Here is a 14984-nt window from a genome sequence, read left to right as displayed (position 1 = left end):
ATGTATTCCGTTAGTCACATTAGTCACCAGCAACACATCATGAATATTTTTTATTCTTTTACAGAAAACATTCAGAAATTAGGCCTACTAATTGGTTGCATGAAGGAAGGACTTCTTCACACAGCACATAGTTAAGTTATGGAACTCACTACCACAGGATGTGGTGATGACCACCAATCTGGATGGCTTTAAAAGGGGGTTGGATAAGTTCCTGGAGATAAAGGCTATCCATGGCTACTAGCCCTGATGGTTGTGTGCTATCTCCAGTATTTGAGGCAGTAAGCCTGGGTGCACCAGTTGCTGGGGAACATGGGTGGGAGGGTGCTGTTGCACCATGTCCTGCTTGTTCATCCCTGACCGATGGCTGGTTGGACGCTGTGTGAACAGAGTGCTGGACTAGATGGACCCTTGGTCTGATCCAGCATGGCGCTTATGTTCTTAAAATACATCCACACCAATATCAGGAAAGCTGTCACACTTAAAACATGTTCAATAGTCAGGAAATTTCTGAATCAGTAAAAGACAGCATGAGTTGGTAAAGCCCATAATGTTCATCTAGAAAGACCACCGCTCGTAAGAAAAAAGATGATGATAAATAGTAACAGAAACCCTGTTAATTTTTTAAAATGATATTTTAAAGAAGGATGAACAGTTATTAGCAATTGGTTCAAAATATACAACATCCCAATTATATCAAACAAATTGGAGAGGAAGGTCTATGGGTCAAAATGCATTATTTAAAAATGAATTACTGTTTTCTAGCACCAACTAGAGTTCCACTTCTTCCTTTGCACTACTCAAGCAAGCGAGCCAAACCACATACCACAGAGGATGACTAAAAACAACTATCTATATCTATGTTGGGAAAGAATTTCCTTCATGACTCAAAATTCCTGATCCCACCCAGCAAAGGTTTTGAGAAATCTCGCTCATATTGGCATAGGTTGAGATATTTTGCTGGTCAAAATTACCATCAGTAGAACTCCAATGGAAATACCTTAATGGAAATGTCTTTGTGACTTTTAACAATTTTACTTTGGGCTTTCAGTCTAGAGAAACTGGAGGTGGACGATATGAAATAACTAACAATTACAGGAGAAGTGAAAAACCCTTCTCCATCCCACACCCCACCATTAGGCTGACCACATGAAAAGGAGGACAGGGGCTCCTGTATCTTTAACAGTTGTATTGAAAAGGGAATTTCAGCAGGTCATTTGTATATATGGGGAACCTGGTGAAATTTCCTCTTCATCACAACAGTTAAAGCTGCAGGTGCCCTGCCCTCTTTTAAATCTGCTCACTCTACTATAGCTCTTGCACCTTTAACTGTTGTGATGAAGAGGGGATTTCACCAGGTTCTCCATATATACAAATGACACCTGCTGAAACGCCCTTTTCTATGCAACTGTTAAAGATACAGGAATCTTGTCCTCTTTTTCATAGGGTCACCCTACCCACCATGCCTATTGGCACAAGAGCTAATAGTTAAATCCCCCCCAAAAACAGTGAATTTGTTGGAAAACCTTAGGAAAATTTAAAGCAGTTCTGTGATTTGTATCACTGCTTCAGTGTGCTGAACTATCCTTGTCATTTTATGAAAGGGGTATGAATTTATTTATTTATTTTTAGTTTCTTCTGTTTTATTTCTATGGGGAAAATAAATGTAATGAAGTCCATAACTCAGATGCAAGGAATGGAAGGGGGGGAAATCAAGTCAGAGATTTGGCTTTTTAAATTGTTGCGGGGGGAATTTACAGACCTGATAGTCCCCAAACTTTTTGGCACCAGGGACGGGTTTCGTGGAAGGCAATTTTTCCACGGAGGGGGGTGGGGGTGGGGGTTGAGTGGATGGTTTTGGGATGATTCATGCACATTACATTTATTGTGCACTTTATTTCTATTATTATTACATTGTAATATATAATGAAATAATTATACAACTCACCATAATGCAGAATCAGTGGGAGCCCTGAGCTTGTTTTCCTGCAACTTGGTGGGTTAGGCTGAGAGTCTGTGACTGGCCCAAAGTCACCCAGCGGGTTTCAATGGCCAAGTGGGGACTAGAACCTGGAACTGGCAAGTCCCAGTCCAACACTCACACCACTCTACTGCACGGGATTAGACAATGGCAGGGCCCGTCCCCATAGAAAATGAATGGAGAACCTCCAGCCCACAGGCTGGATGCAGCCCCTGAGGGTTTCCCTCCCTGTGCAAGCAAGCTTCTTTTGCTGTTATCTCTGATCACTGGGGAGAAGAGGATATTTAAAAGCATTTAACCTTTCAATATCCTGCCAAGTATGGGATAGTTGCAAAGATTTTGAGCAGTGCCTTTTGCAGGCAAGAGAGCTGCTGCACAGAATTAAGATGGGCATTTTACAGACCAGAGACCTGCTTACTTGTGAGTAGACATGCAGAGACTTTGAATTTGGGATGCTCTTTAAAAGTGTTGCGGAATAATTCATTCAGAAGTCTTGTCCTGCTTGCTTCTGAGTAGGGCTAGACACTGCTTGCACCTGCCCGGCAGCCAGGCAGAGCGTGCTCGCCCAGAGCCCCCTTCCTCCTCCCTCAGCAGCAGGAAAGGAGGCGCCGCCCGCTACACTTGCGCACACGAGGAGGAGTGAGCAGGAGGAGCAGGAGAAAGAAGGCAGGGGCAGCCGCAGCTCAGTTTCCCCGCAGTCGAGCTCTGCGCAGCCGCCTTTGGCCCGCGTTTTACACACACACACACACACACACACACACTGCAATGGGAAGTTTCCCTGGGCTTGAGATTCAGAGGTTACCTTGTTCCTTCTCAGTTGATGGCCCTGGAAGAGAGGCTTGCCCAAAAACGTTTGAAGAGTGGGCGGGGCTTAGCAGCAGATTAGGGGGTTCAGTTGAACCTGTTGAACCTGTTGTCTGCACGCCAATGCATAGCACCCTACAAGGAGACTCAAGGAGGAATCTTGTAGGCCTCCTTCTGAAGGATCAGGTAGCAGTGTGGTGGCCGCTTTCTCTCTCTCTCTCTCTCTCTCTCACACACACACACACACACGAACGAAAGACGAAATGTATTTCACAACAACAACAATAATAATAATAATAACAAAAAAAAAATATTTCTAACCCGCCTCTCCATCTTGATCGAGACGGGGAACAACAAGAAGTATAAGATGCATAAAATATCAATCAAAACACAGTATACATTGTTAAAACTTCCTTAAAACACACGAAAAGCAACCTAAAAGCATTGCTAAAAATGAGGAATTCCATCACCAAAAGAAGAAGATATCATTTTGCGTAACATCCACACATGCAACTTTACATGTATAGGTGCAAATTTAGAAATAACTGCAAATCTTTGGTAGTTTCCTGGCTTTTGATTATTTCCTCCCCCCCCCCCCATTCTAATAGCTTCTCTGCATGAGCGATTTATGGCACACTTCTGATTGGCTACTCATGGAAGTTTATGGGTCTTTTACATGACAGCATCAACCTCCAGGACATCTCTCGTGCTTTTCCTTGGTAATCTTGCTTTAAAAAAATTCTGCGATAATGCAGCATTTAAATTATCACTGGATGTGCTGGATGTACACTGGATGTACAGCTGTCATAGCACTATAATTCCACCACTAGATGGTGCTGTTTCATTGAACAGAATAGCATTACCAAGAGGGGAAGTTTTATAATAATAATAATAATAATAATAATAATAATAATAATAATAATAATAATAATAATTTTATTTATTTCTTACCCGCCTCTCCCTTTGGATCGAAGCGGGGAACAACATTAGAACAGGAATCAATACATCTTAAAAATTCATGATTTAACATTGATCTGGATAGGCATGCTGGCAAAAGCTAGTCTTTAAAGCTGCCTTAAAATCACACAGAGAGTTAATTTTACGAATCTCCTCTGGCAGGCCATTCCACAATCTGGGGGCGACAGAAGAAAAGGTCCTCTGGGAAACCGACGTCAGCCTAGTTTTAGCTGACTGAAGTAAGTTCACCCCAGAGGACCTGAGTGTGCGGGGCGGACTGTATGGGAGAAGGCGATCCTGCAGGTAGCCTGGACCCAAACCATTTAGGGCTTTAAAGGTAATGACCAACACTTTGTACTTTGCCCGGAAACTAATCGGCAGCCAGTGGAGTGATTTTAATGTTGGGGTAATATGCTCACCCCTAGATGTACCGGTGACCAACCTGGCTGCCATATTTTGAACTAGTTGAAGTTTCCGGACTAGGTACAATGGTAGCCCTGTGTAGAGCACATTGCAGAAGTCAAGCCTTGAGGTTACCAGCGCGTGCACTACTGTCTTTAGGTCTTCTGACTCTAAGAAGGGGCGCAGCTGGCGTATCAGCCGAAGCTGATAGTAGGCACTCCTGGCCGTCGCATCTATCTGGGCTGTCATTTGGAGTGACGGATCCAGGAGCACCCCCAAACTGCGAACACAGTCTTTCAGGGGGAGTGTAGCCCCATCCAGAACTGGCTGACACACCTCCAAACCTAGGTCAGAGCCCTTGACAGCAAGCACCTCCGTCTTGTCTGGATTCAGCTTCAGTTTGTTTTTCCTCATCCAGCCCATTACCGCCTCCAAGCATTCATTCAGAGGAGACACACTATCCTTAGCTGACGCTGTTATTGAAGGCATAGAGAAGTATATTTGGGTGTCATCAGCATACTGATAGCACCCTACCCCATGCCTCCGGAGGATCTCTCCCAGCGGTTTCATGTAGATGTTAAACAGCATTGGGGATAGGATGGCACCTTGTGGTACACCATACAACAGCTCCTTTTTTGAGGAGCAACTATCCCCAAGCATCACCATCTGGAATCTACCTGAGAGGTAGGACCGGAACCACTGGAGCACAGTGCCCCCGATTCCCAAACCCCCCAGGCGTTCCAGAAGGATACCATGGTCGATGGTATCGAAAGCTGCAGAAAGGTCCAAAAGTACCAGCAGGGACACACTCCCCCTGTCGATACTCATGCGGAGATCGTCCACTAAGGCGACCATAGCTGTCTCAACTCTGTATCCTGCCCTAAAGCCAGTTTGAAATGGGTCTAGAAAATCTGTATCATCCAAGACTGCTTGGACTTGGAAGGCAACTGCCCTCTCAATCACCTTGCCCAAAAATGGAAGATTTGATACAGGTCTGTAATTATTAAGGTCCAGGGGGTCCAGGGAGGGCTTTTTTTAGAAGCGGCTGTACCACTGCTTCTTTTAAACATGGTGGAAAACTCCCCTCCCTGAGAGATGCATTAACAATATGTTGTAGTTGTAGTCTAACTGCATTTCCTCCCTGGGCGACCAGTCAAGAAGGACAGGGATCGAGAGGACAAGTCGTCCTCCTTACTCGTCCAAGCAGCTTGTCCACATCATCAGTACTCACCAGCTGAAACTATTCAAAATCACATGGTCACTGTCTAAAGGAGCCCGTTGTAAACATGGAAAGACTCCAGGGGAAGAAATCCCAGTAGGGATGCAGTTTTTTCCTCTTAATGTAGAGACACCATAAACGGCTGAAATAACTCCGCTAAGGCATAATTACTGGCAGTAAGAGCTTTAAGAGAAAATAAGCTGGTATTTTGGATACTTTGGGCTCTTCTCCTTTGGATTTTGCCCCCAACCACCACTGGAAGGTCCCCCACACCCTGGTCAAAGCTTTTCAAAAGCAGCTTTCAGCCCTCAGGTTGAAAGAGGTCACCCCCCCTTCCTGTCAAAGTCTTTTTGCTGAAAAGAGGGAATCTTGAGGCTGGGTGTTCCATGTGGCTGCTCTAGGGTGACCCTCTGGAAAGGAGGACCGGGCTCCTGCATCTTTAACAGTTGTATCGAAAAGGGAATTTCAGCAGGTGTCATTTGTATGCAGGCAGCACCTGGTGGAATTCCCTCTTCATCACAATTAAAGTGGCAGGAGCCCTGCCCTCTTTTGTATCTGGTCACTCTATATGGCTCCTGCAGTTAAATACAGGAGCCCTGTCCTTCTTTTCCATATGGTCACCCTAAACGGATCATAAAATAACAAATGAGGATGCAGCAAGGGAAACTGGTGGTGGAGAAGGACGGGGGAGCAAATTACAGGTAGAAGGCTGAGAGAAGTCTGGCCGAAGCCCAGTTTTTAGCCTTCGTGGAAAGAAAACCTATTTTAAAATCTTAGTTGGGGTGGGTGGATTCCCAGATCAAATGGGATCTAAGCTACTGAGCTTACCACTGATGCAGGGAGTTTCATGTGCAAAATGGTATAGTGGTTGTAGGTTACAGCTGGTGCCATTTTGTATACATTACAGGTGAAGGCTTCAGTACTTAATGGCCGTACATGTTTACCGATAGTGGTGGTGCCTTGTGAATGGAGCATTTTTCTCACCAGGGCTCGGGATGGGCCAATTCAGAATGCTAGGGTGACCCTATGAAAACGAGTTGGTAAACCTGTGTCACTTCTGATTCACATGACTACAGTTCCTCCATGAATAGGATGACCCTATGAAAAGGAGGACAGGGCTCCTGTATTTTTAACAGTTGCATAGAAAAGGGAATTTCAGCAGGTGTCATTTGTACGCATGCAGCACCTGGTGAAATTCCCTCTTCCTCACAACAGTTAAAGCTGCAGGAGCTATACCAGAGTGACCAGATTTAAAAGAGGGCAGGGCTCCTGCAGCTTTAAGTGGTGTGAGGAAGAGGGAATTTCACCAGGTTCTCCATATATACAAATGACACCTGCTGAAATTCCCTTTTCAATAGAACTGTTAAAGATACAGGAGCCCAGTCCTCCTTTTCATAGGGTCGCCCTAAAAATGCCCTTTTGGAAAGCCTGATTAGGATAGTGACTGGCAGTCAGAGAGGCATTTGCAAGATCCCGGGTTCCCATGCTTTGCATCCCAGCCGGATTGCTCCTGATGCTTTCAGCGAGAGGCCCACAAGTGTGACGGACAGCTTTTTTGCCCTCGCTCAGCTAGCCTTCTGAGACAAAATGGTGGTTCCAGAGTTCAAGGTGTGTGAGGTATAGTTCAAAAACATTAGGGCTCAGGTTATCCCTGTCCAGATAGGGGCGTAGCTGGGCCACCAACCGGAGTTTATAAAAGGCACTCCGTGCCACTGAGGTCACCTGAGCCTCAAGTGACAATGATGGATCTAAAAGAACCCCCAAGCTACGAACCTGCGCCTTTAGGGTGAGTGCAATCCCATCCAGAACCGGTAGAACACCCCCCATGCTGCCAGTGGAATCACCTCCTAACAGCATCTCAGTCTTGTCTGGATTGAGTTACAGGCCATAGCTAGACCTAAGGTTTATCCCTGGATCGTCCAGGGATCAAACCTGTTCACCTAGGTGACACACAGGGGATCCAGTGCTCAGGCAAGGGCGAACTCTAGATGATCCCAGGATAAACCTTAGGTCTAGCTGTGGCCTTAGTTTATTAGCCCTCATCCAGTCCATTGTCGCAGCCAATGGGCCCCAACAGTTGTCAGTGCACTTCAACACTGCTATAAAGCAGTCATGTGGCTCCTGCCTTTTATATACTGCTTTCATACCACTTTCATAGTGGAATATCCTGCTCGGTGTAGATGAGGCCATACGAATGACCTGCTTGTTGTGGCTTCTGCTTTGCTTCCTTCATTAGGTTTGGCATTCCCTTCATCCAATCAGCCGATGGAATTCTTCCAGGGTTTCACGCACACATCTATGTACAGCAACAATTCAGATGTATTTCTTCATAAGTACGTTCCGTCCTGTTTCTACAGGGATCTGCATTTAAAACAAACAAACAGAAGAAGAAGAAGAAGAAGAGCACAAAAATTAATATTTTAATAGGCCTTTGGAATGCATTTTCTCCAAAAGGGATCAACACGTTTTCTCTGAAAGCATACGTTTCTGATGCATTTTGTCACAAAAAGTATGTTTTTATAGGCCATTTGGTGAGCTTTTTGAGACGGGTTCCATTCCACACATCAGACCAGGAGGTGAGGTTGCTCCTTTTTAAAATGTGCATCTTTCTTCGCAGGTGTCCTTCTGCCAGTTGGGCTGGGCTAGGGACAGGCTGAGGGTGTTTGAAAGCAACGCGTGAATGTCTACCGCCACCCACATCCAAATTGGCCACTTAGGGAAAACTCCCAGGTTTTGTGCTTTCAAGATCCTAATGATTGCCAGCTTCTACCCACAGTCTCTGGTTTAACTGGTTTGTGGATCAGATTGAAAAAAGGTTGGTCCATTCAATCTGGCAGGAGCATAACAAATGCAATGCACAAGAAGTGAAGCCACCCACACAAACAGGAACAGATCAAGCAGTGGGGTGTATTGCATGGGAATATTAGAGAATTGCAGCCCTATAGATGGGAAATGGTTTAAGTTAACCAGTGAATATATATAAGGTGCAAACCTATGCCTGCGTAAATGTAGGCTGACCCTGTGAAAAGGAGGGCAGGGCTCCTGTACCTTTAATGTTTGTAAAGAGAAGGGAATTTCAGCAGGTGTCATTTGTATGCGTGCACCGTGGGTGAAATCCCCTCTTGATCACAACAGTTAAAGCTGCAGGCGCCCTGTCCTCTTGACCAGATACAAATGAGGGCGGGGCTCTTTCAGCTTTAAGTGTTGTGATCAAGAGAGGACTTCATCAGGTGCTGCACGCCTGCTGAAATTCCCCTTTCTATGCAACTGTTAAAGATACAGGAGCTCTGCCCTTCTTTTCATAGGGTCACCCTAACTCACCTCATATCTACAGCCTAAACCCCATTTTACTGGGGAAGGGAAGGTAAAAAGAAGGAAGGAGGCAAGAGATCATTGAGTTACTCAGGGGGTCCAGGTCATAGAAGGAACCAGCATGTTTAGACAGAAAAAGTCCCCAAACACCCAGTATTCCCCAGCCAGTACGTCCTGTCTAAACAGGCATAAGATTGCGCTTTATTTTCACTGTAAATGGAAGGAAGATCCCAAATGCATGAATGTGATTTATACCAAATTGCATATCAACCCTTCCTTGCCAGTGTCAAACTCCCCAAGAGGGAATTGAGAATAAAATGGCCAGTATCATACTGCCCTTATAGAAATCTAAGGTGCGACCACACTTAGAATACTGTGTACAGTTCTGGTTACCACACCTAAAAAAGGATATTATGGAGCTGGAAAAAGTGCAGAAAAGGGCAACCAAAATGGTTAAGGGGCTGGAGCATCTCCCCTACGAGGGAAGGTTACATCAACTGGGATTGTTTAGCTTGGAAAAAAGATTAAGGGGAGACATGATAGAGGTGTACAAAATTATGCAAGGTATGGAGAATGTGGACAGGGAGACATTTTTCTCCCTCTCTCAAAATACTAGAACCCAAAGGGGTCATCCCATGAAACTGATTGGTGGGAGATCCAGGACAAATAAAAGGAAGGACTTCTTCACACAGCGTATAAATTATGGAACTCACTACCACAAGATGTAGTGATGGCCACCAATTTGGATGGCTTCAAAAGGGGATTGGATAAATCCTGGAGGCAAAGGCTCTCCATGGCTACTAGCCCTGATGGTTGTGTGCTATCTCCAGTATTCGAGGCAGTAAGCCTGTGTGCACCAGTTGCTGGGGAACATGGGTGGGAGGGTGCTGTTGCACCATGTCCTGCTTGTTCATCCCTGGCCGATGGCTGGTTGGCCACTGTGTGAACAGAGTGCTGGACTGGATGGACCCTTGGTCTGATCCAGCATCAGGGTTCTTCTGATGTTCTTAGATGGTGTAGAAGGGATTCCCAGTGTCATGCAGGCAGAGGCAGTTTGTGAGCTGTAAAAGGGGCAGAAGATGCCCAGGTGTTGATCACATCTGTCAAGAATGACTCAGAGCAGGGGAAACACCTTTGTATAAAGCTCTTGCACCATGTTGCATTGAATATATTACCAACGAAAGAAAAAAAAATCAAGACAATCCTTCTTATGAAGAAAGGTGATCCTGAGTATCAATGTTGGAGAGTAAAATCCTTCAAGAGACAGTTATCGGGCTCGGAAATGTACAGGCAGCCAATGCAAGCGGGCCAGAATCGGTGTTATATGTTCAAACCTTCTGGTTCCAGTTATCAATCTGGCCGCTGCATTTTGCACAAGCTGCAGCTTTCGAACCGTCTTCAATGGCAGCCCCACGTAGAGCGCATTGCAGTAACCTAATTTGGAGGTTACCAGAGCATGGACAACAGAAGCCAGATTATTCCTGTCCAGAAAGGGGCATAGCTGGGCCACCTACCGAAGCTGGGCGAGATGGCGCCCTGCGCCTGCCCAGGTGAAGCGAAGCCAGGGACGCTGGGGTGGGGCGGCTCCACGTTCGGACTTCCGGAACGCGCCCGGAAGAGAGAGAGAGAGAGAGAGACAGAATGTATGGGTGAATGGGGTAAATGGAGTCTTTGAGTGAATGCATGTGTTCATGCGTGTGTTTGTTTGGAGTGAGTGATGCTGAGTGTGCCTGTGCGCGCGTGTGTGAGTTGGGGGGGATGATTTGGAGGTGATGTTCCTATTAAATAATGCATTTTAGACCCATAGACGTTCCTTTCCAATTTGTTTGCTCTAACTGGCATGACGTATTTCTTGCACTTTAAAATAAATTTAGCAGTTTCAAGTTTTGTGCTTCTTATTTTTTTCCAGGAAACATCTGTTCTTAAAAATCAAAGTTGGCATTTTTGGGTGTGTGTGTGTGTTTGTGAATGTAGCTCACCTTGCCTAGGGCGCAAAATAGTCTGGCACCAGCCCTGCTTGAGGGAGGCAGGCATGATGGGTGCCCTGCCCCAATCCCCTCAAAAACTTGGCGCCGACAATGCCGCAAATGGTGGCATGGAAAAAGCAACAGGACGACGGCACACTCTGCTTCCTCCCCCCTTCCCAGGCTGTTAAAACGACAGGGCCAATGAAATGCAGTCAGAACCCCAGGAGGGAAGAGTGTGGTCCACTTTGCTGCCATGACGCTGTGACAAGAGTTCAGATCTATCTGTCTAAGTAGTCAGAAGAGGAGTCTCTCTCTCTCTCTCTCTCTCTCTCTCTCTCTCTCTCTGTGTGTGTGTGTGTGTAAACATGGAACCTAGCACCTTATGGCTTTGACAGCCTCCTGGGACTCCATGGCCCATACGCCATTACAACATAAATAATTAAGGACAGAAGGGAGAGTGGCACATGTGCCCCTTCAATTATGCATGGCTCGAATTTATTTTTAAAGTGGCCAGACTACTCACCACGGTCCCTCCAGGGCGTTCCATTAAAGCAACGTCTAGCCTGTTATTATGTTCACCACTGATCCCCAGGAAGACTTGTGGACCACACAAAGCATCCGTCCACCTCCCCGCCCCCCCCCCCCCCAAGAGAATGGAAGTGGAGAAGGATCCATATGTCCAGACTTTTATTCTTAGGAAAAAGAACCCACACTCAGGAAGAGCAAAGCGTCCTTTCTTTTGTGGGAGGGGGTTCACAGCAGATTGCCTGACCCAGTCATAGTACCCGCATGGTTGGCTAGGGGGATGTTGGGAGTTGTACTCCAACATGTCTGGTGGGGGCACCAGGTTGGGGAGAGCTGGTATATCAGAGATCGCGCTTTCTGCCATGTAGATGGTTCCAGGAAGGCAGCCAAAATAACAGCCGTAACACAGGAATAGTGAGGAACCTCTATAATGCCTTCTGAGCATGCAAAGCATCTCACCTAATTACAACACCCCTGTAAAGTAGGTCAATGTTATTACCCAAAATTCTTGATAGCGGGTTGAGTGGGAGGTCAGGCTGAGAAAAAAATAATGGTTTTCCTAAGACTCAATAAAAAATATTCCTTTTAAAAAAAAATTACTTGTGGATTTCCTGAGTTGTCCACTGTTAGAAATAGGATGCTGGACTAGATGGATCTTTGGTGTGATTTATTGGAGTTCTTGTTAACAGAAGGAGCTGAATAAAGCAGACCAACTGGAAAGTCTGGTAAATTTGACTGAGTTATAATCAGGTAGTCTCCTGGCTAAACAGCCAGAAGGATGAAACAGCAGAACAGGCTTCTAGCAGAACGAAACCACCACCACTACTACGGAGCAGACAGAACATGCTGCTCTTTTTATACACAAAAAATCCATGCTCAAAGGAAACTTATTTGGCTCCACCTGCCTGCTAGACAACGTCCCCCCCCCACTTGTGACCCCGTTTTGTACCCAAGGCTCTCTGATACACCCAGAGTTCTTCATTAACTCTGCATTCTGAGGTCTTAGCTAGACCTACCTTTTACCACGCAATGGAGGAGTGAAGATCTCGTGTTGTGATTAACGCGAGATCCCTCCTCCATTTACACATAAGTCGCGATGACCTCAGGAAGAGAGGCGTCGTGACCCCCTTTAATTTTTTTTCTTAAAGCGACGGCAGCGCACAAACGCTCGTGGGCTGAAGGTAAATGTTTTTTAAAAATTAATTTAGTTTCCCCGCTCCCTCCACCCTAACCCCGATGGGCGCAGCTCCCGGCTCTACACGAGTAATCATGCAGAGCAGGGTCAAGCCGCGGAAACGGGCCACACGTTCCACGGTCTCGGGCTAAGCCCAGGACCATGGAAAAAAGGGGAGAGCTCTATTCTGGGGCAAGGGAGCAATGATCCCTCCCTGATCCAAGGGTGCATCATGTGGACACGCAGGGACGATCCTGGGGTTCGCTCCGGGATAAAGCCCCGTCCAGTGAAGGCCTTTGCGTCCCCTGTCCCTGCACTTAATAATTGCTTCCAAAACCCGAAGAAAAATAGGTACTGGTTCCTCTCTATTCGGCTGTGGTCAGGCCTCATCTAGAGTATTGCATCCAGTTCTGGGCTCCACAATTCAAGAAGGACGAAGACAAGCTGGAGCGTGTTCAGAGGAGGGCAACCAGGATGATCAGGGGTCTGGAAACAAAGCCCTATGAAGAGAGACTGAAAGAACTGGGCATGTTTAGCCTGGAGAAGAGAAGATTGAGGGGAGACATGATAGCACTCTTCAAACACTTGAAAGGTTGTCCCACAGAGGAGGGCCAGGATCTCTTCTCGATCCTCCCAGAGTGCAGGAAACGGAATAAAGGGCTCAAGTTACAGGAAGCCAGATTCCAGCTGGACGTCAGGAAAAACTTCCTGACTGTTAGAGCAGTACGACAATGGAATCAGTTACCTAGGGAGGTTGTGGGCTCTCCCACACTAGAAGCCTTCAAGAGGCAGCTGGACAACCATCTGTCAGTGATGCTTTAGGGTGGATTCCTGCATTGAGCAGGGGGTTGGACTCGATGGCCTTGTAGGCCCCTTCCAACTCTGCTATTCTAGGATTCTATGATTCTATGATAATAATGCTTAGCCTACATTTTTATGTGGTGTGATGCTTAGCTTATATTTTTATGCTGCGTAGCCAGCACCCAGAAAAGTCCGAGTCACCTTGGAGGGCCCGAATATCACCTCGGCTTCGGTGCCGAGGTGGGTCGGGAACCCCCGAGGCAGCCCCGAGGTGGATCGGGGCTGCTTTGGGGGCTCCGGATCGGCCTCCGAAGTGGATCGGGGGTGGGTGGCAATAAGAAAATAAACAAGCAAGTGGTGCTGTGATGAACCTTCTCCAACTTGAGTAGTCACCTGCTGTCGTAGCAAAACAAGTGGTATTCACAGTGGTATTTTACAGTGGTGAATGCTGAAGAGCAGCAGCTCTCCATGGCCACCTCCAAAGCCCCTCGCCTGAGGAGAGTCCCAAAACGCAGGCGGCTGTGTCGATCCGTATCAACAAACCGTTCTGGGGAATTTGCATCCGCTTGGAGCAGACCTTAGGGAAATTGAACTAGTTTTAATTGCCCATTTGAGAGCAAGCCACCCAAAAACACTTTGCGTTGCACCAGGGAACAATATATTGTAGCTGGGAAAAATGTCCCCCACCTCTCCACCCCTAGCCTATGGCGAGGGTTGCCTAAGGTCAGAGGGAACAGTTGTTTTTTTTATGAGAGTGGTTGATGAAGTCAGCGACCCTGCTAATAAGAAAACGTGCTGGTGAGGCCTCCCTGTGAACCATGGTTCCACTTCCACTTCCACTACCCAGAGTGCAGGACACGGAATAACGGGCTCAAGTTAAAGGAAGCCAGATTCCAGCTGGACATCAGGAAAAATTTCCTGACTGTTAGAGCAGTACGACAATGGAATCAGTTACCTAGGGAGGTTGTGGGCTCTCCCACACTAGAGGCCTTCAAGAGGCAGCTGGACAACCATCTGTCAGGGATGCTTTAGGGTGGATTCCTGCATTGAGCAGGGGGTTGGACTCGATGGCCTTGTAGGCCCCTTCCAACTCTGCTATTCTATGATTCTATGATTCTCCACCCCCGAGTATGATTCTCCACCACATTTCATACATGCCTTTTGGTTAAGGTCAGTACGTGATCTGTGCAACAAGCATCGATGCCTGTTTGAACGCCCCTCCACGTTGCACCAAAAGCGCGTCTCAGGCTCAGAACAGGCAAATGCAGCCCTGCTGCACGCCGTGGAAAAAGCCGCTTACTCACAATTCCCAGGGGACCCGGCTTGATGGCACAGACGCCCAACAGGCATATGACGAGGTTGAGAGAACGATGCCAGCTCACACACATTGCGAACGCACCCGGACTGTGGCTGTTATAAATAGAAAGGTGATATTTCAAGGTCTGGTGACATCTGAGTTCATCCATCGGCGTCTTTGCTTTTGCATTTTAAAAAATAGAAGTAGCTGTTAGGGCTCTAGCCTATAATCCCCACCTTTGGGCCATTGACAACTTCAGGTTTGTGTTTTTTAAGAAATCCAGTCTCTTGGGCTGAGTGTCTCTGAGCAGGTGTCGAGTTCTTTCTTTTGAAATCAGTATGCCCCTAGAAACATTCCTTCCCCACCTCCCCTAAAACGCCAACCCAGAGGGGATCTACACTAGTCAAGTTAGAATGTGTCTTACCGTTTTTAAGTGTGCGTTTGGTAGTCTTTCACCACATGACGTTCAGTTTGTGATGTTTTATTGTTGTCTGTTCTCCAGTTTTTATTTTGAACTTCTCTGAAATAAGCCATTCTGTTTGGTATGA

The sequence above is a fragment of the Elgaria multicarinata genome, chromosome 2, assembly GCF_023053635.1.
Source record: "Elgaria multicarinata webbii isolate HBS135686 ecotype San Diego chromosome 2, rElgMul1.1.pri, whole genome shotgun sequence".
In the NCBI taxonomy this organism is placed as follows: domain Eukaryota; kingdom Metazoa; phylum Chordata; class Lepidosauria; order Squamata; family Anguidae; genus Elgaria; species Elgaria multicarinata.
This window is presented reverse-complemented; position numbering follows the sequence as displayed.